This window comes from Papio anubis, chromosome 16, assembly GCF_008728515.1.
Source record: "Papio anubis isolate 15944 chromosome 16, Panubis1.0, whole genome shotgun sequence".
In the NCBI taxonomy this organism is placed as follows: domain Eukaryota; kingdom Metazoa; phylum Chordata; class Mammalia; order Primates; family Cercopithecidae; genus Papio; species Papio anubis.
Genome location: NC_044991.1, coordinates 26,064,724 through 26,075,987, shown reverse-complemented (window position 1 = coordinate 26,075,987; position 11,264 = coordinate 26,064,724). Strand labels below are relative to the sequence as shown.

Sequence of the window (11,264 nt, the reverse complement as noted above, 5' to 3'; positions counted from 1 at the left end):
GTCTTCTTTGGCTAAAAGTCTATTCAGCCTCTTTGCCCAATTTTGGATCGGTTACTTGTTTCTCTTTTGGTTAGTCTTTTTTTGCTAGTTACTAACGTTAGTAGCTTGTGCCTTTTGGAAAACAATGCCTTATCAGCTGGATGTTTCCCCAAACTTTTCTTCTCACCTTTAGGATGCTGTTCTTTTTTTCTGTTTTTTCTCTTCCCCCTTCCCCTGCACCAGACTGCGATGGAGTCTTGCTCTGTTACCCAGGCTAGAGTTGCAGTGGTGCGATCTTGGCTCACTGCAACCTCCACCTCCTGAGTTCAAGCAATTCTCCGGCGTCAGCCTCCTGCGTAGCTGGAATTACAGGTGTGTACAACCATGCCCGGCTAATTTTTGTATTTTTACTAGAGGCAGGGTTTCACCATGTTGGCCAGGCTGGTCTCAAACTCCTGACCTCGTGAGCCCCCATGCCCGGTCTAGGATGCCTTCTCTTTGGATTCATTTGTTCTCTCCTGCACAGAGGCTCTAATGTTGTACTTAGTCTGTCATGTTTATATTAGCGTTTGTTGGCAGTGATTTCAGTGTCCCATCCAAAAAAAGTGATCGTTAAGCCATTTTAATGTCTGTGTGTATTTTCCCCGTATTTTTTCCTTTTCTTTTTCTTTTTCTTTTTTACAACCTGTGTGGACAGCGTCAAGTTACCCCAAAATGTGTGCTTATGCCATGTTTTCTCCTTGGAGTGTTTTGCTTTCCAGATTGAATTTAACTGTTTGATTTATTTTTCATAGATTTTTGTGTATGGGCGACTTTGAGGTGCTATTTCAATCTTGTGCACGTGCACAGTTTTCTCAACTGTTGTGCCTTTGGTGTGCTTTTGAAAAATGTGTGCTCTAAATATAATTTTGGATTGATTACTTGGCTCCCTTATTTTGTCCATTTGGTTGTCTGTTTTTTTTTGTTGTTGTTATTTTTTTTTTTTTGAAATGGAGTCTCTCTCTGTCACCCAGGCTGGAGTGCAGTGGCACGATCTCAGCTGACTGCCAGCTCCGCCTCCTGGGTTCACACCATTCTCCTGCCTCAGCCTCCTGAGTAACTAGGACTGCAGGTGCCTGCTACGATGCCTGACTAATTTTTTTTATTTTTAGTAGAGATGGGGTTTTACTGTGTTAGCCAGGATGGTCTCAATCTCCTGATCTTGTGATTCGCCCGCCTCAGCCTCCCAAAGTGTGGGGATTACAGGCGTGAGCCACCGCTTCTGGCCCATTTGGTTGTCTTTCTATGTTTATGCTAGTCACTGATTGCTTGGATGACTATAGGTTTTGTTTTATCTATCATCCATGTATCTATCTGTCTATCTATGATATATCCTAATCCTATTTTTTTTTTTTTTTTTTTTTTTTTGAGACAGGTTATTGCTCTGTCACCCAGGCTGGTATGCAGCACTGTGATCTTGGCTTATTGCGGCCTTGACCTCCTGGGCTCAAGTGACCCTCCCACCTCAGCCTCCCAAGTAGCTGGTACTACAGGTGTGCACCACCATGCCCCACTAATTTTTTTTTTTTTTTGAGATGGAGTCTCGCTCTGTCGCCCAGGCTGGAGTACAGTGGCCGGATCTCGGCTCACTGCAAGCTCCGCCTCCCGGGTTTACGCCATACTCCTTCCTCTGCCTCCTGAGTAGCTGGGACTACAGGCGCCCGCCACCTCGCCTGGCTAGTTTTTTGGTTTTTTTAGTAGAGACAGGTTATTGCTCTGTCACCCAGGCTGGTATGCAGCACTGTGATCTTGGCTTATTGCAGCCTTGACCTCCTGGGCTCAAGTGACCCTCCCACCACAGCCTCCCAAGTAGCTGGGACTACAGGTGTGCACCACCATGCCACCCCACTAATTTTTTTACACTTTTTGTAGAGGTAGGGTTTTGCCATGTTGCCCAGACATGTCTCAAACTCCTGAGTTCAAGTGATCTGCCTGCCTCAGCCTCTCAAAGTGCCATGAGTACTGGTGGGAGCCACTGCGCCTGGGGAAACCCTGTTTAAAAAAATAATAATAATAGACTTTTATTTTGATTAAATTGCAGGTTATTTACATGTGAACATTTGATGACACTGAGGCTTGTGGCCACTGACCCCATTTTCCAGGCAGTGAGCAAAGTGCCAGTCAGTTGCTTCTTCTACCCACACCCCCTTTCTTCCTCCTTTTTTCATCTGATAGTCCCCAGTTGTCTATTGTTTGCATCTTTATGTTCAAATGTATTCACTGTTTAACTCCAACTCATAAGTGAGAACATGCAGTGTTTGGTTTTCTGTTCTTGCCTTGATTTGCTAAACATAATAATCCCCAGGTCTATCCATGCTGCTTAGGACATGATTGTGTGTTCTTATGGCTGTGTAGTATTTTGTGGTGTCTATGCACCACATTAAAAAAAAAAAAAAAAAAAAGTCGAATCCACTGTTGCTGGTCACCTAGGATGCTTCCACATCTTTTTTCTTGTGAATGGCACGGCCATGAATGCACGAGATCTTGTGTCTTTTTGATAGAAGGATTTACTGTCTTTTGCGTAGATACCAAGTAGTGGAATTGCTGGGTCTGGTGGTAGTTCTGTTTTAAGTTCCTTGAGAATCTCCAAACTGGTTTCCACAGTGGAAACCTGTTTTCACATTCCCCAAGAGTGTAGCAGCGTTCCCTTTTCTTTGCCGCCTTGCCAGCATGTTGTTTTGACTTTGGAAAAATGGCCATTTTGACCAACGTGGGATGTTACCTCATTGTGTTTGCGAGTTGCATTTCACTGATGATTAGTGAGGTCGTGCATTTGTTCATGTCAATTGATCCCTTAAATGTGGTCTTTTTCTTTTTTTCTTTTTTTTTTTTTTGAGACGTCGTCTCACTTTGTTGCCTGGACTGGAGCAGGAGTGCAGTGGCGCAGTCTTGGTTCACTGCAACCTCTGCCTCCTGGTTCAAGTAATACTCCTGCCTCAGCTTCCCGAGTACCTGGGATTACAGGTGAGCACCACCATGCCCAGCTAATTTTTGTATTTTGAGTAGAGACGGGGTTTCACCATATTGGCCAGGCTGGTCTCGAAGTCCTGGCCTCAAGTGCTGTGCCTGCCTCAGCCTCTGAAAATGTTGGGGTTGCAGGCGTGAGCCACAATGCTCAGCCTGTTTCCTTAAATTTCTTTACAAAAATTTACCCTATGGTAAAGGTGTACCACCAGAGGGTAGAATGAGACACTTTGGTCCATGGGTGCATTATTTAGTGATGAAATCGGGTATTTAGCGTATCTCTTGCCTCATAGATTTATTATTACTTTGAGGTGAAGACATTCAGAATCCTCTTTTCTAGTTTTCTTGAAAAGTACACTCTGATAATGTTAGACCTACTCACCCTGCTGCTGTGAAATAGAACTACAGGTTTCATTCCTCTCATGGAATATGTAACTTTATACCTGTTTCCAATCCCTGACCGTGCCCCACCTTTGAACCCCAACCCATGTTAAGAACAGTTATGCTTAACTAGTTCTATGAAATAAGATTTTTAGATTCCGCCTGAGTGAGACAATGCGATGTTTGTCTTTCTCTGTGTAGTTTATTTCTTGTCTTTTCTTTTTTCCTCTTTTGAGATCGTGTCTGTCTCTGTTTGCTCAAGCTGGAGTGCGGTGGTGCCATCTCGGCTCACTGCATCCTTGACCACCTCCCGAGGCTCAGATGATTCTCCCACCTCGACTTTGCAAGTAGCTGGGACTTTTGAGAAATGTCTCTTCAGGTTCATTGCCCAACTTTGGCCGGGTGACTTGGTTTTGCATGTTTCGCTTCTTAGTAGCATTAGTTTCTCGTGCATACCATGTAACAACCTCTTTCAGATAAATGATTCCTCATCATGCCCTGCCTCTATGAAGAATGCCTTCTCATTGTTAATTGGTTCATTGCTCCCTTTACCATGCTGTAGTTCTTGAATTTTCTTTTTCATGTGTTGTTTTCCTTTTGTTAGCAGCGATTTGAGGTCAGGCAAGAAAGAAAACTCACAATTTTTATGCATTTCATTGATTTTTAGTGTATTTTCCATGTATTTCCCAATTGTTTTTTCTTTTTGCATCCTATGAGCATAGATTAAGTTGCCCTGAACTTCCACTCACTCTGTGTTTTCCTGTAGAAGTTTTATGCTTTTGGGTCTTGTTTTTAGGTTTTCATTTATTTTGAGTTGATATTTGTGTATTGTGTAACATAAAGGTCGTATTTCATTCTTTTTCATGTGGATATCCTGTATTTTCAGATTCATTAATTGAACGGACCTCCCCCTCCTCACTGCGTCTTCCAGGTATTCTTTTGAAAATCTGTTGACTCCATACAGATATATGTTTAGGTTCTGTTATGTCCACATGGTTTCATTGTTAGGTCACTACCATGGTCTTTGGATGTAATTTGAAATTGTAATTTGAATTGGATGTAATTTGAAATTATAATTTGAATTGGATGTAATTTGAAATTGTAATTTGAATTGGATGTAATTTGAAATTATAATTTGAATTGAATGTAATTTGAAATTGAGCAGTGTGAGGCCTTGAAACGAGGTTGTATTTCCCTAGGATTGCTTTGCATGTTCAGAGTCTCTGGTGGTTCCATGTGAATTTTTAGCTGTGTATAGTTACATTTCTTGAAAAGTTTGGTTCATACTGCATGTCCAGAATTAGGAGTGCAATGGGGACATTGCAGTACTTGTGTAGCTTGCATAAGGATAAAAGATAAAGTGAAGGAGGTTTCCATGTTTTGTGTATGGGTTTCCAGTTTTCTCAACGTCATTTACAAAGTGGACTAGCCATTCCCCTGTTTTGTTTGGGTTTTTTGTTTGTTTTGATACGGAGTTTTGCTCTTTTGCCCAGGCTAGAGTGAAGTGGTGTGATCTCGGCTCGCTGCAACCTCCGTCTCCTGAATCCAAGCGATTCTCCCACCTCAGCTCCCGAGTAGCTAGGATTACAGGCACATGCAGCCGCACTTGCTGATTTTTCTATTTTTATTAGAGACAGAGTTTCACCATGTTGGCCAAGCTGATCCCAAACGCCTGACCTCAACTGGTCTGCCCACCGTGGCCTCCCAAAATGTTGGGATTACAGGCGTGAGCCGCTGCGCCTGGCCTTTTGAGACATCTGTTGACTGTAAGTACATTCAGATTTGTCTGTTGGCTGCCTGATACTGTCCAATGGGATATGTTTCTGTTTTTATGCCAGTTGCTTGCTGCCTCAGTAAGTGTAACTTTTCGATGTAATTTGACATTGGGGAGCAGGAGGCATTCAAGTGAGTTTCTATTTCTGGAAAGTGCTTTGGATTTTCAGGGTCTTCCATGGTTCTATGTGAATTTTGCCATTGTTCATTTATAGATTTAAAACTGGGTTTGTCATACATGTCCAAAATTAGGGAGTACAGTGGGATTTTTTTTACTTGCGTACTTTGAGGAATGATGAAGTCAGGGTGTTTTGCGTATCTATTCCCATGTCTAGTTTTTATTTGTGATGTGAACCTTCAATTTTCCTCTCCTTTCTAGCTCTGTTGAAAGAGATCCTACCATATTGTTACTTGTAGTCACCCTCCTGTGGAGTAGATCACCAGCATTAATTCCTCCCCAGAAGTGCAACTTGGTACCTATTACCAATGCCAGCCCATGCTCTGTCCTCCCAACAGCATCTGATAACCACTATTGTACTTTCACTTTCAATTAGATAATTCTTTTTTAGTCTCCTCATGGGTGAGATGATGCAGTGTTTGTGTTTCCCTGCCTCACTGATTCCGTTGAATATAACGTCTTCCAAGTTTATCTGTGTTGCCACAATGGACGTTCTGTCATCGATGTTTGTTGATGGGGCATATTTCGTTGTATCTGTATGCTGAAGTTCCTTCATCCTTTCATCAGTTGATGGACAGGTAGGTTGATTGCATACCTTGGCTATTGTGTGTAGTGCTTCACTCAACCTGGGAAGGCAGCTATGACTTCCATGCAGTGATTTCACTGTCCGTAAGTGTATACCCACTGCTGGAATTGCCAGATGAAATAGTAGTTTCCTTTTTGATTGTTTGGGAAGCTCCAAAAGGTTTTCATAGTGCCTGTATATTTCTCCCCAACAGCGTATGAGAGTGTGTACGCAACTTCCTCCGGGGAATTTGTTTGAAATAATTTGTTTCTTTTAATTGTTCAGATTAGGATGAGTCTCTATCTGAGCGTGCTTTTCATTTACGGTTTAGAGATGACTGGTAATGTTGAGAACTACCTTTTTACATGTTAGTGCATTGCATATTGTGTTTTTAGTAATGTCTGTTCAGTTTGTGTCCCAGTTTTGGCTGGTTTACTTGGTTTTGTGTTTTCTCCTCAGTGGTGTGTTAGTTTCAGATACATGATTCCTTATAATGTCCTTTCTATCTGAAGAATGCCTTCTGAGTGTTGGTTGGTGCATTGATTTCTTTACTGTGCAGTATTTTTTCTTTTTTCTTTCTTTTTTTTTTTAAACTGGTTGATTATTAGTTTAGTTCGCAGTGATGATTCTTTGTTTTTTTTTGAGATGGAGTCTCTCTCTGTCACCCATGCTGGAGTGCGGCTGCCATCTTGGCCCACTGCAAGCTCTGTCTCCCGGTTTCACGCCCTTCTCCTGGCTCACCCTCCCATGTAGCTGGGACTACAGGTGCCTGGCTAACTTTATTTTTAGTAGAGACGGGGTTTCACTGTGTTATTCGAGATTCCCAGGATGCTCTCGATCTCCTGACCTCATGATCCACCCGACTTTTTGCCTCCCAAAGTACTGGGATTACAGGTGTGAGCCACCGTGCCCAGCCACACAGTGATTATTCTTGTAAGATACAGTCAATAATAAAAACCAAGATTTTTGACTTCTATTATTGGAAGTGTTTTCCTTTTGTTGTTTTTCGAACTATTTAACATCGATTCAGGTTTTTCGAAACTTAAGCTCACTCTGTTTTCCTGTAGGCCTTTTTGCTTTTGAGTCATGTGTTTAGGTTTTAATTCGTGAGCCACAGCACCCAGTCTCATTACATCTTATAGGCGTTCTTTTCAGAAAAAATGTGTTGACTGCGTACAGGTGTGCGTTTAGGTACTGTTATGTCCACAGGTGCATGGTTTCTTTTTATGCCACTGCTGTAGTCTTTGGATAAGTAGATCTTTTACCTGTAATTTGAAGATGAAGAGTGTGAGGCCTCCAATCTAGTTTGTATTTCTTAAGATTGCTTTGCATATTCAGGGTCTTTGGTGGTTCTGTGTGAATTTCTAGCTGTGTGTAGTTAACATTTTGTAAAAAATTTAGTTCATACCACATGTCCAGAATTAATGGTGCAGTGGGACATTGTGATAATTGTATACCTTGCATAAGGATAGAATCAAGGAGTTTATTGTGCCTGTGATCACATATATGTCTTATATCTTTGAGGTATGAACGTGAGTATTCTCCTTGGTAGCTGTTTTGACAAAGACACGACAGTATTGTTAGGCACAGTCGCCCTGCTGTGGAGTAGAATACCAGAATGTATTCCTCTACTTTAAATCTCTAAATACCTATTGCCAATCCTTGCCCTTGTCCTGTCCTCCACCCAGCCTGTGGTGACCACTACTGTGTTTTTACTTTCAGTGAGTTAAATTTTTCAGCTCCCACATAATTGAGAACATGCAGGGTTGACCTTTCTCTTTTCTCTGCTTTTCTGATTTGTTTGAACATAATGTCTTGCAGGTGCAGCCGTGTTGTGGGAAATGAAAAATGCCCTGAATTTTGATGGCTGAAAAGTATTCCATTGTGCCTGTGTCCTGGAGATTCTTCATCCCTTCATCTGTGAATGGACAGGTAGGTTGATTCCATCCTTTGGCTATTGTCAGTAGCGTGTCAAGAAAGAGGGGAAGGAAGCTTTGTCTCCAGCATATGATTTTCATTTGCTTTCCATGGAGAGCCATAGGTGGGATGATGACATTACATGTTAGGCGCATGTTTAATTTGTTCAAGAACCTTCCACTGTTTTTCCTAGAGTGCATCCTAATTAAAGTTCCACCCAGTAGCATGTGAGATTATCCCTTTCTTTGTCTTGTCACCAACCTTTGCCTTATTTCAAGCACAGTCTTTCTTTTTGGCAATATTCATATCAGTTAGATTGAGATGGTTCCAGAGTGTGGTTTTCATCTACATGTTTGAGATGAGTTGATCTCAAACAGTGATATTGTGAAACCCATTATTTTACCTGTGTTTGTGTTTTTGTTTTTGTTTTTTGGAGACAGAGTTTCTCTCTTGTTGCCCAGGCTGGAGTGCAATGGCACCATCTCAGCTCACTGCAACCTTTGTCTGCTGTGTTTAAGCGATTCTCCCTCTTCAGCCTCCCGAGTAGCTGGGAGTATAGGTGTGTTCCCCCATACCCGGGTAATATTTGTATTTTTAGTAGAGACAAGGGTTTCACCATGTTGGCCACGCTCATCTCAAATCCCTGACCTCAGGTGATCTGCCCTTGGCTATTGTGAATAGTGCTTCACTCCAACTGGGAAGGCAGCTATGACTTCCATGTAGTGATTTCCCTGTCCAAAAGTACATACCCACTGTTGGAATTGCTAGATGAAGTGGTAGCTAGCTTTGTGATTGTTTGGGAAGCTCCAAGTGGTTTTCGTAGTACCTATGGTAATGGTGATTTCTTTCAACAGTGTGGAAGAGTATCTGTGTATGCAGGTTTCCCTGGGGCATTCGTTTGAAATAATTGGTTTTTATTTTTTGATTTAAATAATTGGTTTTGGTTTTTTATTTTTAGAGTGAGTTTGTATCTGAGTGTGATTATCATTTACAGTTTAAAGATGACTAGCAATATTGAGAACCACCTTTTTTTTCCTGTTAGTGAATTGCATGTTGCCTTTTCAGTAATGCCTGTTCAGGTTTGTTGCCCAGTTTTGGCGGGGTTACTTGGTTTTGGGTGTTTTGCTCCTCAGTGGGGTGTTCGTTCCTCCCAGATGTCAGATAACAACCGCTTTTAGATATATGATTCCTCATAATATCCTTTCTGTCTGAAGAATGCCTTCTGAGTGTTGGTTGGTGCATTGTTTTCTTTACTGTGCAGAGCTTATTCAGGTTGTTTTGTGTTTTTATTTCTTGATTATTTTAGTTGTGGTTTTTATTTTTGTTTTTCCTTTTTTCTTTTTTTTCCTGCCTTTAAAATTTATTATTATGATGGAGGGTGTCTTCAATATTGTTTCATATATTTTGTAGAAAAAAAAATCCAATATTTGTTTTTATGATGAACTGTTTTTAAAACTTTTAGTTAATTATTTTTTAATTTTTTAATTTTTAATTTATTTTTTATTATTATTATACTTTAAGTTCTAGGGTACACGTGCATAACGTGCAGGTTTGTTACATATGTATACTTGTGCCATGTTGCTGTGCTGCACCCATCAACTCGTCAGCACCCATCCACTCGTCATTTACATCAGGTATAACTCCCAATGCAATCCCTTCCCCCCTCCCCCCTCCCCATGATAGGCCCCGGTGTGTGATGTTCCCCTTCCCGAGTCCAAGTGATCTCATTGTTCAGTTCCCACCTATGAGTGAGAACATGCGGTGTTTGGTTTTCTGCTCTTGTGATAGTTTGCTAAGAATGATGGTTTCCAGCTGCATCTATGTCCCTACAAAGGATACAAACTTGTCCTTTTTTATAGCTGCATAGTATTCCATGGTGTATATGTGCCACATTTTCTTAATCCAGTCTGTCACTGATGGACATTTGGGTTGATTCCAAGTCTTTGCTATTGTGAATAGTGCCGCAATAAACATACGTGTGCATGTGTCTTTATAGCAGCATGATTAATAATCCTTTGGGTATATACCCAGTAATGGGATGGCTGGGTCATATGGTACCTCTAGTTCTAGTTCCTTGAGGAATCACCATACTGTTTTCCATAATGGTTGAACTAGTTTACAATCCCACCAACAGTGTAAAAGTGTTCCTATTTCTCCACATCCTCTCCAGCACCTGTTGTTTCCTGACTTTTTAATGATCGCCATTCTAACTGGTGTGAGATGGTATCTCATCGTGGTTTTGATTTGCGTTTCTCTGATGGCCAGTGATGATGAGCATTTTTTCATGTGTCTGTTGGCTGTATGAATGTCTTCTTTTGAGAAATGTCTGTTCATATCCTTTGCCCACTTTTTGATGGGGTTGTTTGTTTTTTTCTTGTAAATTTGTTTGAGTTCTTTGTAGGTTCTGGATATTAGCCCTTTGTCAGATGAGTAGATTGCAAAAATTTTCTCCCATTCTGTATGTTGCCTGTTCACTCTGATGGTAGTTTCTTTTGCTGTGCAGAAGCTCTTTAGTTTAATTAGATCCCATTTGTCAATTTTGGCTTTTGCTGCCGTTGCTTTTGGTGTTTTAGACATGAAGTCTTTGCCCATGCCTATGTCCTGAATGGTACTACTTAGGTTTTCCTCTAGGGTTTTTATGGTATTAGGTCTAACGTTTAAGTCTCTAATCCATCTTGAATTAATTTTCATATAAGGAGTAAGGAAAGGATCCAGTTTCAGCTTTCTACTTATGGCTAGCCAATTTTCCCAGCACCATTTATTAAATAGGGAATCCTTTCCCCATTTCTTGTTTCTCTCAGGTTTGTCAAAGATCAGATGGCTGTAGATGTGTGGTATTATTTCTGAGGACTCTGTTCTGTTCCATTGGTCTATATGTCTGTTTTGGTACCAGTACCATGCTGTTTTGGTTACTGTAGCCTTGTAGTATAGTTTGAAGTCAGGTAGCGTGATGCCTCCAGCTTTGTTCTTTTGACTTAGGATTGTCTTGGAGATGCGGGCTCTTTTTTGGTTCCATATGAACTTTAAAGCAGTTTTTTCCAATTCTGTGAAGAAACTCATTGGTAGCTTGATGGGGATGGCATTGAATCTATAAATTACCTTGGGCAGTATGGCCATTTTCACGATATTGATTCTTCCTATCCATGAGCATGGTATGTTCTTCCATTTGTTTGTGTCCTCTTTTATTTCACTGAGCAGTGGTTTGTAGTTCTCCTTGAAGAGGTCCTTTACTTCCCTTGTAAGTTGGATTCCTAGGTATTTTATTCTCTTTGAAGCAATTGTGAATGGAAGTTCATTCATGATTTGGCTCTCTGTTTGTCTGTTACTGGTGTATAAGAATGCTTGTGATTTTTGCACATTAATTTTGTATCCTGAAACTTTGCTGAAGTTGCTTATCAGCTTAAGGAGATTTTGGGCTGAGACAATGGAGTTTTCTAAATATACAATCATGTCATCTGCAAACAGGGA

General features: G+C 41.0%; 1 protein-coding gene and 1 long non-coding RNA gene across 4 annotated transcripts in view; one reads left to right on the top strand and one right to left on the bottom strand.

Moving 5' to 3' along the window:
- The window catches only part of LOC101000755 (aspartate-rich protein 1-like), a 181,716-nt gene that overhangs the window by 55,332 nt on the left and 115,120 nt on the right, over positions 1-11,264 (bottom strand). The window lies entirely within an intron of this gene.
- LOC103888275 overlaps positions 1-11,264 on the top strand; it is a 118,599-nt gene that overhangs the window by 90,642 nt on the left and 16,693 nt on the right. The window contains exon 2 of the long non-coding RNA XR_004178944.1: positions 7,701-7,811. This is a non-coding gene — a long non-coding RNA (uncharacterized LOC103888275). The remainder of the gene's footprint in view (positions 1-7,700; positions 7,812-11,264) is intronic.